Raw genomic sequence first — 15,143 nt, 5'->3', positions numbered from 1 at the left:
GAGTTTCCAGTGCGTCGTTGTGTTTCTTTTGAGGAACAACAAATGGCGGAAGTCCGTGGCCGACCCTGGAGTAGTGACGAGACGAGGTGTCTCAGTTTGTGGGCAGATCACGCAGTTCAGGTCAAGCTAAGGTCGTTCAGGAATAAGGAGGGATATGCATTGCTGGAAAAAGCAATGAGGGAGGAGGGCTACCCGAGGTCTTCAAAACAAATCAAGGTCAAGCTTCGTGACTTGAAAGTGAAGTATAGGAAGGCAAAACAGAACAACAACAGGAGTGGGAGTGCGAGAGCTTCATGTCCATTTTTCGAGGAGCAGGATGCAGTTTTGTGGACCCGCCCTTCTACGAATCCAACCTTCCTATTAGAGACTACAAATCAAGGTATGTCTCCATGTTTCTTTTGATTATTTCTTGATATTTTGCAAGTGTACACCGGACCTAATATAAAATCAATTTATAATCCTGTATATGTCATGAAACGATTAATCATTCTTGTGGGAGGGGGGCACTTTTTGACAGGGTAAAAATACTGGGTGACTCACTTCATGCTCACTTGTATGCATAAAAAAATGGAGCTGTGGAACTTTGACTGTAGATATTTGTTTAGTGCTACGTACATACATATGTAAAGGTACTTTTTATTCAATAATATACTGGTATAAGTATGAGTTATAGTGCGCAGCTTCAATTTTAGATGCACAAAAATGCACATCCAGTGATCCACACATGCATGTACTCAGTTTCGAGCCGTGGCACATAATTTGTTGGGGTGCATACTGAAAGTATATACAGGGGCAATGTTTTTTTTCTTCATTTTGTTATAAAATGAATGGTTTGAAAGCTGTTGTGCAAGTTTGAATGTAAATCTCCATGTGCTGATTTGAATGAAATGTATATGCAACTACATATATATAAATATATATGTCCTAAAGATGATATGCATTTATTTCTTGAATCAGAGTCAGCATCTTCAGATGAGGATGACATAACTCCAGTACCAGTGGATGGTACACATTCTCCAGGTGGGTTCAGAGTACTGTTATTGTTAATAGATTGACAGCCATAGTTTCCTCCTTATCAATATCAGCTATATAGTTTGCGACAGCAGCCTATTTTCCTTGTTGACTGAAGGCTGGATATATCCACAAAGCCTGTTATGAACAGGGCCAAAAGCATGCATACTAGTAATCTCATACAGTGTGAGATTGTACAGTCAGGTCATGATCTGTTTGCATGGTGATTTTAATCAAGTTTATTTATGTAAAATCCGTATATCAGACTGCCATGTTTAAACATAATTCTATACCGACTGTTTGTTCTTTAGTGTACTTGTGTTATTATACATGACAAAGTTTGCTGCAAGTCAGTGCCTACCGCAAATTACAAATTACATACACTGTCTCTCTACTTTGCACAATAACAGGGAACGCAGCAGCAGGTGGAACAGGGAACGCAGCAGCAGGTGGAACAGAGAACGCAGCAGCAGGTGGACCAGGGAACGCAGCAGCAGATGGACCAGGGAACGCAGCAGCAGGTGGACCAGGGAACGCAGCAGCAGGTGGACCAGGGAACGCAGCAGCAGGTGGACCAGGGAACGCAGCAGCAGGTGGACCAGGGAACGCAGCAGCAGATGGACCAGGGAACGCAGCAGCAGGTGGACCAGGGAACGCAGCAGCAGGTGGAACAGGGAACGCAGCAGCAGGTGGAACAGGGAACGCAGCAGCAGATATGTTTACTCTTCAAATATATCAACAGTATCTCGTAGAATCATGTGTTTATCAAAGTCTCAGTGGCATATTTGTATCTATGTAGCCAGTTTAACTGCCCTTTGGTGAAACAGACCAGCTTCACACTAATCACAGGCAAGCTGCGTGGCAGCAGCAAGATATAGGTACACCTTGGTATGTTGTACTTATAGGATGAATTAAACTAGGCTCCTCCATCTTCCTGTTTCATTGAGTAAGGTAAACAGGAGAGGCATCCCTCTTGTTTGCAAATTCCAAGTAGTGGTAGATTTAACACTGCATAAAGCAAAATATAAAGAAACAGATTTTGCTTTGGAGTTATTTCAATGCATATCTATCTAATCTATTTTCCCATTCATTAGGAGCAAACTTGGCCTCAAAGAGAAAGCAAAAAGGTATGTCTGTGTTGTTCAGAGATAAAACATTTTCATTGAGAAGAAATTGCACACTCAACACTAGAGATAAATATTAGCTTGTTCAGCAAATATGAACAGGTTTGCGTTTCAGTGTAACTAATGTGGGGGGAAATGAACATAACTAGAAAGGTAACAGTTGTAAAGTAAATAGTTAAAACACGTCATATTTCACTTCATCTCTATCCCCTGCAAAATCTTAAAAACTGACTGTTCTGAAATGGAATATTTTTGTAAAACCCACCCCCTTGGGAGAATGTACTTTTCCGGTGGTACCTTCAGTTGAAAAGAACATTTTCACTAAAACCTTTTGCATAATTACCCCACTTTTGAATTTCACGTAAGAAAGAAGTGGTGTAAGTTTCGGTCCCTTAGCAGCTTGCCACGGAACTGCAGGGGTGTTTTTGTTAAGAAATCTTTCAAACAGGATTGCAGAATACAGTAACGATATATTACCATGCACTATGGTGTGTAGGAAGCTTAGACAAAGATGTACATTATTTGAAGAAGCTGTCATCTGCGCTGCATGGTAATTATGTTTAGCCATACCTAGTATGGCTCAACATATTGTTTTTGTGCATGTTCTTCTTCTTCTTCTTCTTCTCCTCCTGCCAAATCTTCAAATCGATTCAACTCCGCCATTTTTTAATCAACCGACCTGAAATTTGGCAAGGAGGTAAAGAAGGCAAATACCCTCAGGTGATTTTAAAATTGCTTTGAAACAGGCCTTAAAATCATTTTTATGGAGTTTTGTTGGGGCATTTTTAGGCAATTTTTATATTTTTGGCTCCTGTGCCCTGGTATTACAAGCAAATGACCTGAAATTCGCTACAAGGGTGCCTTGAACATGTCCCTACAAGACTACAATCACATTTCTGGTGTACATCACTTCAAAATGTTTCGTTTTGGGTACTTTTGGACCCATTTTCAGACCAAAAACGGGTCAAAAGTGCTGTCCCCGTTCCATGTTCTATCTTAGAATCCATGTTCTATCTAAGGTTCCGGGCGTTCCATTTGCTGCTGGCCAAAGAACATGTGTTCTTTTCAGGTTACCTGAGGTCATGTTGCGGGTAAACACGCGAGCCATTGCAGTAAGAAGCTCTTGGTGTCTCGCAGAACTTGTAGAGAGAATTGTTTTGCACGGGTGATTTTGGAACAGTCAATTTATGCATCGGGAGGGAGATTGGCAAAGTATGATGCTCTCGCAAATGTTGCCTTCCTACATGCAGTTAATATTTCGATTTGCCCAGGGGTTATTTTGGGACAACCCACTTCTTGCATGGGGAGGAGTATGGCTAAACATGCTGTATTTGCTCAGGGGCAAATGACGGCCTTTCTAGTTTGTGAAGTGAATCCGTCACTATTGCCCTTAAACCGTTATCATAAACATTAATATGTCAGCAGAGACCCAAGTCTGTCACCCTTGCCCCTTATCTGTCACGAAAGCCTTTAATCCCTCAGCATTGTCCTTATCCCGTCATCATAGCTCTTAATCTCTCACCATCATCCTTAAACCGTCACCATAGCCCTTAATCCGCGACCTTTGCCCTTAATCCGTCACCACAATCCTTAATCCGTCGCCCTTTTACTTAATCTGTGATCGTTCCTCTTAATCCGTCATCCTTGCCCTTAATCCGTCACCTTAGTCCTTAATCCGTCACCCTTTCCCTTAATCTGTACTCATTTCCCCTAATCCGCCATCATTACCCTTAATCCGTCGCCTTAGTCCTTAATCCGTTACCCTTCGCCTTAATCTGTAATCATTTCCCTTAATCCGCCATCCTTACCCTTAATCCGTCACCTTAGTCCTTAATCCGTCACCCTTTCCCTTAATCTGTACTCATTTCCCCTAATCCGCCATCATTACCCTTAATCCGTCGCCTTAGTCCTTAATCCGTTACCCTTCGCCTTGATCTGTAATCATTTCCCTTAATCCGCCATCCTTACCCTTAATTCATCAACCTAGCCCTTAATCTGTTACCCTTTCCCATAATCTGTACTTATTTCCTTTAATCCGCCATTCTTACCCTTAATCTGTCACTTTATTCCTTAATCCGTTACCCTAGCCCTTAATCCGTTGCCCTTGACCTTCATCAGCCATCTTTGCTCTTAATCCGTCACCATCACCCTTAAACCATCATTATAGCCCTTAATCCGCGACCTTTGCCCTTAATCCGTCACCACAATCCTTAATCCGTCACCCTTTCGCTTAATCTGTAATCTTTTCCCTTAATCCGTCATCTTTACCCTTAATCCGTCAACTTAGTCCTTAACCCTCAAACCACCGTATGGGGTCAAAACTGACCCCAGGCGTATATCAACATGTGCCATTTTGACATTTCGAGTCGAAAACAAAATTCCTTCTATGAGTTTGTTTGTATATATGTCTTATAACTTCTCACAAGTTTTTACCGAGATTGGCTCATTGCTGATTAAGTTATCCTAGAAAGTTTACACATGGTCCAGTGGGGTCAAAACTGACCCCAGCAAAATCTGCACTCATATTCCCTATTGTTTGATACTTGTCATCTAGTAACATGTATGATAAGGGTTATCATAATCATAGTTACAAAATATCATATTGTAGAAACGTGAAAAAACAATTTTTTTAGATTAACGTAAAGATTAATGACGTTGCGACGTATTATGACGTCATTTATGTGATTTTATTGACGAAAACCAACAAATTGGGTATTTCCATATAATTCAAAGGTACACGATAAGACTTGAATAGAAATTATGTATGATAGATCATAATATATCCAAAGACGTTATTTGTAGATGGCAACAGGAACGAAGTCAAAATGACGTCATGAAAATTATATTCATATCAAGTTACACTAGCGAAATCCGCCATCTTGGTTCCGCCATCTTGAATTATTTTAAATGCAATTTTTTATCATATTACCTAATAACACAATAAAAATGGACCAAAACGTTTATATTAAGATTGTTTCTGATTGAATAAACATGGTAATGATGAAATTTGAGGTTGAAATAGCCGGTTATAGCTAATCTAATTATATCGTCTGCCATCTTAGATTTTGACCGATGACGTAATCAAAAATGCATAACTTATGAATATTAAATCAAAAAAGTGATAGTGAATTAAATTGGTTGGTATTGATGTAAAAAAATAAGTACAGTTTAAAAAGACAGCCCTAGAATTACATTGTAAAATCCAAAATTAGCGACTTTTTTTCAAATATGGCTCTAAGAAACCGGTTGCCATAGCAACATGAAACATTGATTAGATATTTCATTAAATTAGAATTGTTGCCAACGAAATTTTAGCAAAGGTGACCAAGTTTGGTTGTTCTAGCATAAGACATTCGGATGCTATATGACATCAAGTGTTGGCGCAGGCCTCAAAAGAGCCCGCTTGTCTGAATAGCGTTAGTTGCAAAAGACGATGTTCCCTATTTTTGCATAAATTATGATAATGAGCAGAAATTATTCACACCTAATCATGTCAAACTGTCCCTTATAGATTACTTAAACTATACATAATATACAAACAACAAAAATAGTCACCAATAAAGCTATATTTGTAGAAAACATTGTGGGGTCAGTTTTGACCCCATACGGTAAGATTAGTCGTAAAAAAGCTACGGTGGTTTGAGGGTTAATCCGTTACCTTTCCCTTAAGCTGTAATAATTTCCCCTTATCCGCCATCCTTACCCTCAATCTGTAATCATTTCCCTTAATCCGCCATCCTCTCCCTTACTCCGTCACCCTGGCCCTTAATCCGTTGCCCTTGACCTTCATCATCCATCCTTGCTCTTAATCCGTCTCCATAACCCTTAATTTGTCACGAAAGCCTTGATCCCTCACAGTGGTTGCCCTCAATCAGTCACATCGCCATAACCCTTAATCCGTCACCATAGCCGTTAATCTGTCACCCGATAACCTAATCTGTCATCCTTACCCTTAATCCGTCTTCATAACCTTAATTAATCCATAACCCTAACCATAATCCGTTACTCTTGCCCTTAATCCATCGTCAATGTTACATCTTGTTATGACCAAATTTTAGGTCTTTTAGGCAATATAGTATATAGATATAGACCACAAATGGTATGACATGTTAGCAAAGTTGGGATGGTGCCATTGTGATGGAAAATTTGACTGGGTATCAATTTTAAGCCCTGTTTCCGAGTTAATGACTTCTCCAGGCACAGCAACATGGATGCACCCATGGGAGTATCAGTTACAGGGTACTGGTCTGGTGGGCGGACATAAGGACACAGCTGCAGTCACACAGTCTAGTACCGTGGCCACAGTGTCTAGACGTATGAGAACAAAGGGCGTTTCTTGTGTTAGAAAACAACTCATTTCTAGCGATAATATGGAGATTTCTAAACTCTAATCGAAAGTTGTGACAACATGGTGAGCAAGAAGGGATGTATCACCTCCATGTCAGCAGTGGAAACAACAACGGGGAAGCACGGCCAGAAGAGACTGGAAGAATATGGACTGTTTGAAAATAGCAACACCAGACGTTTGTTCATTAATCTCCAAGGCAGGACAAGTTGTTGCACGTTCCGCAGACAGGAAATTTAGATTCTGAGACTGGAAGGACAAATAACACCAGAGCCGATCTGTACAGAACCGAGGTAAGAGGCGTCTGTTTCTGTTTTTGTGCAGGTAGGTCTTTTCAGTTTTTATGTTAACGTTACGCTTTTGTGGTCATTTCAGATACCTTTCATGGCAAGGTAGAGATTTCGGCAAGTAGCCATTTTCGAAACCATCTCGACGTATGTTTGATATTCAGAATTGCTGTTAAAAGTGTTATTGAAACTTTTTAGGTTTGATGAAATATGAGCAATAACTTAGCAGCCTAGAATTTAGAAATACGTCGCATTCATCCACGTTTCAAAATCATGTGCCATACAAACGTTGAAATTCCAGAACTAATTCTAGTATGTCGCATGTCCACGTATAAGAACTAATTCCAATACAACTTATTTGTACACATTTAAAAATCTACATCCCCGACAAATGTAGACTGTTACAGTAGAACAACTACAAATGTAGAAAAGAATAATACGTCGCACTCGTCCACGTATGAAAATCATACGCCTGACAGATGTAGAAATTCCAAAACTAATTCCAGTACATCTCACCCCTGACAAATGTAGCATTAACTGAAGACAAAGTACAAATGTACAAAAAACAGTACGTCCCATCGTCCACGTATGAAAACCATAAATCATATGCCCGAAAAACGTAGAAATGCAATTCTAGTACATCTTTTTGTCAAGTATGAAAATGTGCAAAGCCCCCCCCCCGACAAATTAATTTAGAATTAGTTGTGTAGTTAGAAAAAATTATACGTCGCATGTATCATCCACGTATTAAAATTTTACGCCTGACAAACGTAAAAATTCCAAAACTAATTCCAGTACATCTCATTTGTCCACGTTTGAAAACCTCAACCCCCGACAATTGTAGAATTAGCTGAAGATAAATTAAAAATGTAGAAAAATGATACGTCGCATTTGTTCACGTGTAAAAAACATAAAAAACTAGAAAGGCAACATTTGCGGGAGCAAATGCAACTTGTTTCGCCCATTTCCCTCCCCACGCAAAAATCGACTGTGGCATAGAGGCTAACGTTTGTTGTATGTCTGCAATGTTGGTATTTGAATGAATAATTGAATTGAAGACCAGTCAGAAATGGATCTCTCCCAATTTGAAACCCTATGCATGGATGGGCTCTTCCAGGCACCCATATTCATATGCTATTATTTTTTTAGTACAACGCTACGCCACACATTTTGTTTAATGCGCTATCGATCAGCGCCGATATTCAAGACTTCCCCGCGGCCCGATAGTGTAGACATGTAACAGGGGTTTACGTAAGGAGGTTGAAAATTCTTACTGATTTACGTCATTTTTAGCCAAAAACTTTAAACAACTACTCAAAGCAAGCTCAACGTAAATTTTCACGCACTTCACAACTCTCTATTGTTAATGTTAATGTTATTGTCAACGTCCCGACACGGGATGTTTCCTAAGGTGGGAAACGTTGGGTACTTTGTGTGCACTATTGTGCGCACTAGTGTCCAATCTTGGTGACAGAGGGGTAGAAAATTCGTGTACATAGCGAGGAAATGTCAGGTTTTACCATAGTGTCCAAGCTTGCGAACTTGTAGAAATCTTTGTTTCCATGCAGTGTTAAAATAAGAAAAACACCGTGTGTGTCGAAAAATACCGCCAGAAAAGTTTTGAACCTTCTCAATTGCACTTACATAACTTCAGTAGGACACAACAATAACTTACAACACAAGGATGTGAGCCAGGGAGTAGTGAAGTTGTGTCTGTACCTGTCAGAGTACTAGTAGTGCCCCTAATTAAATTGACTATTTCAACCAATCAGGTTGAGCTTGATAAATCTGCGCTCTCTCATTGGCTGACCGAATTAGTCAACCCGACCAGATGAATAAAGATGTGACCTTTAGGTCAGTGACCCCATATGAGGAAAATAGCCGATCTTCTTCCCAAAACACCCTCTAAAATCGCATTTCGAAGTATTGTATGCCAAAAGTGCGATGGGATTCTTTAAATATTTGTTCAATGTACCACCATAGCAAATTTCAGGTCATTTGGATGTATTTCCAGAGCACAGGAGGCCAAAATGTACGTTTTTGGTCAGAAAAACCTCAATAATTTCACGTTCAAGGTCAATATCGAAAAAAATAAAAATAATGCTCCCAGGGTATTTACCCACTCTACATGTATACCAAATTTCAGCTCAGTTGGTGCAGGGACGACCGAGCTGAGTCGATAACAAGATTTGACAGGAGAAAGAAACCATACGAACACAATATATTGCGCCCAACAGTATGTTGGGCTCAACATAATTACAAATGTAGAAAAAAAAGGATACGGCGCATTCGTCCAATTCTTAAAGTATCAGTTATACCCCCATTCCACTTGGACGGCGCTTTCGCCGCGCTCTCACGGCGACATAAGGACCCCATTCCAAGTCACAACACGGTTACGGGGGGCAAATGACCCATATCTTTATATAATTAGTTCGAAATATTTCGAAATATGAAATAAACCTATCCGGCTATCTATATTTCAAATCTATTAAAAAAAATTATCTCTTTTGACAGTCACTTTCGAAATGTTTGCAAATGATCAGAACAACTTCTGAAACATAGTATTCTCGTATTTTCTTTAGTTAGAAACATTTATGAATACTTATAAAGATTTGTAATTAATAAAACAATAATTCGAAGATATAATAAATAACATTAAAAAAACGTAAAATTGACCAGATCGCCGTGAGAGTGCCGACCCAAAATTGTGAAATTGCTTATCAGTTTCACGCATATTTAACTCCAAATGTTGTTTTCCTAGCTAAAGATAAAATTAGTACAATTTTACCTGTACTAAAATGCGAATTTAGAGCCCTATTTTTTTAATCGAACTCCAAAACCTTGAAGTAAGTATAACACGCCATATTCGTAGGTACTAAGAAATATGTCAAACAGCTTATCAGTGTCACATACATTCTAAATTTTGTTTCCCTGTGGCTGTAGGACCTAGCAAATACATGACTAACACGCCACCGCCAACTACTTTGAAAAAGAAAAGCCAATCATGATTTTGGAATAGTCTAATTCAAGTCAATAATTCAAGAGGTTAAATCGACCGAAGCTGTCTACCGTCTTCAGAGACGACAAGAACCAAAGAAGAGAGCATTCAGGTTGATATGTTTCTGTATGTTTTTTTCTCGATCCCTGCACAGGTCACCTATACCGGACTACAAGGTCATCCGGGGCACCCGGTATCCACGTGCACTAGGGAGGAACAATCCAGGCCTGGAACAATCTGGCCGTTTCCCACACAGACTCTAACCGCAGCAGGGGAGGTCGTCGGAGACCTTCCACTGCCGGACCAGCATCAAAGCCGTGTTACAATGATTGTGCTGTTACAACCAGACATTACCTGACACGATTTAGAGAATCTACACACTGGCGTGCACATGTTGTCCACTTTATTTGATTCAAACGAATACGTATTGTCTATTTTGTTGTTTATTTTAGTGTGCAACTTTTAGAAGCTGATTTTGCATGTATAACGTTATGAAAGAAAATACAGGTGATTAACCTCGTTAAAATCAAACCGGATGTACGAATGGTAGAAACCCAATACAAATGTGTATGCAACTGCAAGCTGCAGTAACATTTCACTCCGTCACTTACGTCCAAGAAGTTACAGTGCAACTCCTTACCAAACTTGGAACGGTTACTTTAGAATTAGTCTGCTAATTGTTGTGCTATAATTCTTTGACGGTTATTCATTTGTTTAAGTGAACTGCAGCGAAGAGATAAAGTAATCAATGTTGTGTGAGCAGAGTAAGACAGGAGACGAGAGATTTGTAAAACTAGGAAATTAAGGTCAAGAGAGCAATAGAGACATTCAGTAATTAATAAGGATCGTAGTAAGCCAACATTATGAGGTCATAATCAGTCAGTGTTATAACGTTTACGTCTCCCTTGGTAAGTATGCGGGAATCCTTGTCTCTGTGTCATTTCTTTATCCTTGATGTGGTCGTCTTCAAATCGGCATCTAAAAGAAACCGTATTTATACATCGGCCATTCTTTATTGTAAGAAGGAAAGGGTCTTAAGTATTCACCATTTCAAAATTGACTTAATTTTATTCCAAAAGCTAATTGGCCATCTCACCATTAAACAAACTAATCGTTCATTGTTTTTGTGGCTGTCGTCCCTACATCTCTGACAAGACCACAACTGCCATGTTCTTTAAGATCACGTCTCCTACACTTTCTAATTTAACATCACATTAAATAACAAATCTATATTAACCCTCTATCGTTGGGGATCTTGTCGTCCCTTACTTTTCGACAAGATCACAACAACATGATGCTCAGTGGACCTTGCTCGTCCTTTAGTACAGTGGGCCTTGTGTCCATTTGTGCCAACGGCAAGGTCACAACATCACCACACTAATAACTTTCATCTCTTATACCTAACATAAGTGGCAAAAATCACCCCTCCGGTCAAAATGGTCACACCCAACCCAAAACTAGGAAAAATATGGGAAACCAACATTAGCGACAAAAACCAACCCTAATATTATTGATTACAACACTTTCTAATCCAACATCACATTAAATAACAAATCTATATTAACCCTCTATCGTTTGGGATCTTGTCGTCCCTTACTTTTCGACGAGACCACAACAACATGATGCTCAGTGGACCTTGCTCGTCCTTTAGTACAGTGGGCCTTGTGTCCATTTGTGCCAACGGCAAGGTCACAACACCACCACACTAATAACATTCATCTCTTACACCTAACATTAGTGGCAAAAATCACCCCTGTCAAAATGGTCTCATCCAACCCAAAACAAAGCAAAATATAGGGAACCAACATTAGCGACAAAAAAAACCCAATATTATTGATTACAACACTTTCTAATCCAACATCACATTAAATAACAAATCTTTATTAACCCTCTATCGTTGGGGATCTTGTCGTCCCTTACTTTTCGACAAGACCACAACAACATGATGCTCAGTGGACCTTGCTCGTCCTTTAGTACAGTGGGCCTTGTGTCCATTTGTGCCAACGGCAAGGTCACAACATTACCACACTAATAACTTTCATCTCTTATACCTAACATAAGTGGCAAAAATCACCCCTCCGGTCAAAATGGTCACACCCAACCCAAAATTAGGAAAAATATAGGAAACCAACATTAGCGACAAAAACCAACCCTAATATTATTGATTCCAACACTTTCTAATCCAACATCACATTAAATAACAAATCTATATTAACCCTCTATCGTTTGGGATCTTGTCGTCCCTTACTTTTCGACGAGACCACAACAACATGATGCTCAGTGGACCTTGCTCGTCCTTTAGTACAGTGGGCCTTGTGCCAACGGCAAGGTCACAACACCACCACACTAATAACATTCATCTCTTACACCTAACATTAGTGGCAAAAATCACCCCTGTCAAATGGTCACACCCAACCCAAAACAAAATATAGGGAACCAACATTAGCGACAAAAAAACCCCAATATTATTGATTACAACACTTTCTAATCCAACATCACATTAAATAACAAATCTTTATTAACCCTCTATCGTTGGGGATCTTGTCGTCCCTTACTTTTCGACAAGACCACAACAACATGATGCTCAGTGGACCTTGCTCGTCCTTTAGTACAATGGGCCTTGTGTCCATTTGTTCCAACGGCAAGGTCACAACACCACCACACTAATAACATTCATCTCTTACACCTAACATTAGTGGCAAAAACTACCCCTCCGGTCAAAATGGTCACACCTAACCCAAAACTAAGAAAAATATAGGGAACCAACATTAGCGACAAAAAACACCCCCAATATTATCGATTCCAACACTTTCTAATCCAACATCACATTAAATAACAAATCTTTATTAACCCTCTATCGTTGGGGATCTTGTCGTCCCCTACTTTTCGACAAGACCACAACAACATGATGCTCAGTGGACCTTGCTCGTCCTTTAGTACAGTGGGCCTTGTGTCCATTTGTGCCAACGGCAAGGTCACAACACCACCACACTAATAACATTCATCTCTTACACCTAACATAAGTGGCAAGAACCACCCCTCCGGTCAAAATGGTCACACCCAACTCAAAACTAGGAAAAATATAGGGAACCAACATTAGCGACAAAAACCACCCCCAATATTATCGATTTCAACACTTTCTAATCCAACATCACATTAAATAACAAATCTTTATTAACCCTCTATCGTTGGGGATCTTGTCGTCCCCTACTTTTCGACAAGACCTCAACAACATGATGCTCAGTGGACCTTGCTCGTCCTTTAGTACAGTGGGCCTTGTGTCCATTTGTGCCAACGGCAAGGTCACAACACCGCCACACTAATAACTTCCATCTATCACACCCACACATTAGTGAAAACAACATTCCTCCAGTAAAAATGGTCACACCCAACCCAAAGCAAGAAAAAATTAGCAAGAAAACAAAAAAAAGAAAACTAGCAAGAAAAACACCCCTCCGTCAAAATAGTCACACCCAACATTAGCGAAAAGAAACACCCCTCCCAATAAAATGGTCACATCCAACATGGCCGCCCCCATCCTTGGATGCAAAAACAGAACAGGTTTTGCTATCGCAAACCTGTAAATAACCACCAATAGTGTACTAGTAGTGTAGACATTAGTCAACAAATCAGGGGTCGAAATTCATTTTTAGTTTGGAAGTTCTTTTTTTTTTTAAATATTCCAACTGATACCAAGCCACACATGAGTTTACAAGGGCAGTTCAATAAAAATGTCAACCATCTACTGTACATTCAGAAATTTTCATTGTGATTTTATAATTATTTTTGCAGTTTTTGTGATGACCACTTCACCGGAAATAAATTGTTGTTTTTTTTCCTGCTCACCTACCCCTTGTCTAAGCGCTACATGTACATACTATACACATTACATTGTATAGCATTTAAAATGTTATGTAACTCTGTTGGTTGTGATTCTGCCCATAGGCCTAGGATTCCGCAAGGCAGAGAAAAGTAAGAAGACAAGACTGGAGAGTGCCTTTGCAGGACTGCAAACCACAATGTCAACCATACAAGATGAGCAAAGGAAAAAACTGTGGGAGGAGAACAGTGAGAGGGACGAGGCCTGGAAGAAGCATGATTGGCGGGTACTGCAGATGCAGAAAGAGGGTGATAGAGAAAATATAAACTTAATGATGGGGCGTTTTGCCACCATGATGGGGCAGTTTGTGGCCAGTTTCTCTAACACAAGTAACATGCGCCAACCTTCTTTCCATCCATATTTGCCCAATACAAGTAACATGCAGCCACCAACAGCCCCTGCCTTCCAGGCTAGCCCCTCTGCCATCCAACATCCACATGCCCCTGCTTTCCACCCTGCCCCTATCCCTCCTAGCCAGGCCGACCTTTCCACCCTGCTGTGCCCACCTCCCCCCAACAGCCTGCCCTCTCTGCGGATTAGCCCTGAGGAAGACCCTGAAGAAAGAATCTACATCAACCTGTAGTTATATTTTACCCCCTATTGCAATATACAAATGTTTTGTGTTTTATAACTTACAGCACATTTTTTAAAAACTGTCTGAATGCGGCACAATTTGTGTTGTACAGTGGTTCATTGAACAGGAATTGGAAGATCGCTTCCTTAATCCTGAAACAGCGGTAAAACTCAGTGTTGATGTATGCAATGTTGTTGCCAAAATGCAAAAGTGCATGCATATCTTATACCTAAGATTGTTTCCCAACAAATGCAAGTTCAAGTTGTAACAATCAAATATTCTGTTATGGTACACTTTACAGAGGTAACCAAGTTCATGTAACATGTAAGCAATGTTGTTGCCAAAATGCAAAAGTGCATGCATATCTTATACCTAAGATTGTTTCCCAACAAATGCAAGTTCAAGTTGTAACAATCAAATATTCTGTTATGGTACACTTTACAGAGGTAAACAAGTTCATGTAATATGTAGGCAATGTTGTTGCCAAAATGCAAAAGTGCATGCATATCTTATACCTAAGATTGTTTCCCAACAAATGCAAGTTCAAGTTGTAACAATCAAATATTCTGTCATGGTACACTTTACAGAGGTAACCAAGTTCATGTAATATGTAAGCAATGTCTCAACCGTTCTCTAAATGCAAAAGTCAATGGACATCTTATATTATACCTTAGATTGCAAATTCAAGTTGGTGTAACAAATACTATGTCGACCTAGACCGCGTGCTTGTCGAAACGCATGGATATCGACTAGGGGTGGGTACCGGTACATAAAATTCAGGTCCGGTCCAGGTCCAGGTCCAGAGGGTCAGGTCCAGGTCCGGACCTGTACCTGTACCTGATTATAGTAGTGTAGCAGTACATCATATTTTGGAGAGCGAGACACACGTAAAACTCTCCAAACGTCATGTCTGGAACGATATAA

At 39.9% G+C, this 15,143-nt stretch overlaps 2 long non-coding RNA genes and 1 pseudogene across 2 annotated transcripts; 2 read left to right on the top strand and 1 right to left on the bottom strand.

The window, feature by feature from the left end:
- LOC136439562 (chromatin assembly factor 1 subunit A-like) overlaps nucleotides 1-15,143 on the bottom strand; it is a 32,873-nt pseudogene that overhangs the window by 9,711 nt on the left and 8,019 nt on the right.
- LOC136440623 (uncharacterized) lies at nucleotides 2,080-14,589 on the top strand. The gene is made up of 2 exons (XR_010756687.1): nucleotides 2,080-2,138; nucleotides 13,711-14,589. It is a non-coding gene; the product is annotated as an uncharacterized lncRNA (long non-coding RNA).
- LOC136440634 (uncharacterized) lies at nucleotides 6,106-10,888 on the top strand. The gene is made up of 2 exons (XR_010756689.1): nucleotides 6,106-6,773; nucleotides 9,920-10,888. It is a non-coding gene; the product is annotated as an uncharacterized lncRNA (long non-coding RNA).

The sequence above is a fragment of the Branchiostoma lanceolatum genome, chromosome 8, assembly GCF_035083965.1.
Source record: "Branchiostoma lanceolatum isolate klBraLanc5 chromosome 8, klBraLanc5.hap2, whole genome shotgun sequence".
Classification (NCBI taxonomy): domain Eukaryota; kingdom Metazoa; phylum Chordata; class Leptocardii; order Amphioxiformes; family Branchiostomatidae; genus Branchiostoma; species Branchiostoma lanceolatum.
This window is presented reverse-complemented; position numbering and strand designations above follow the sequence as displayed.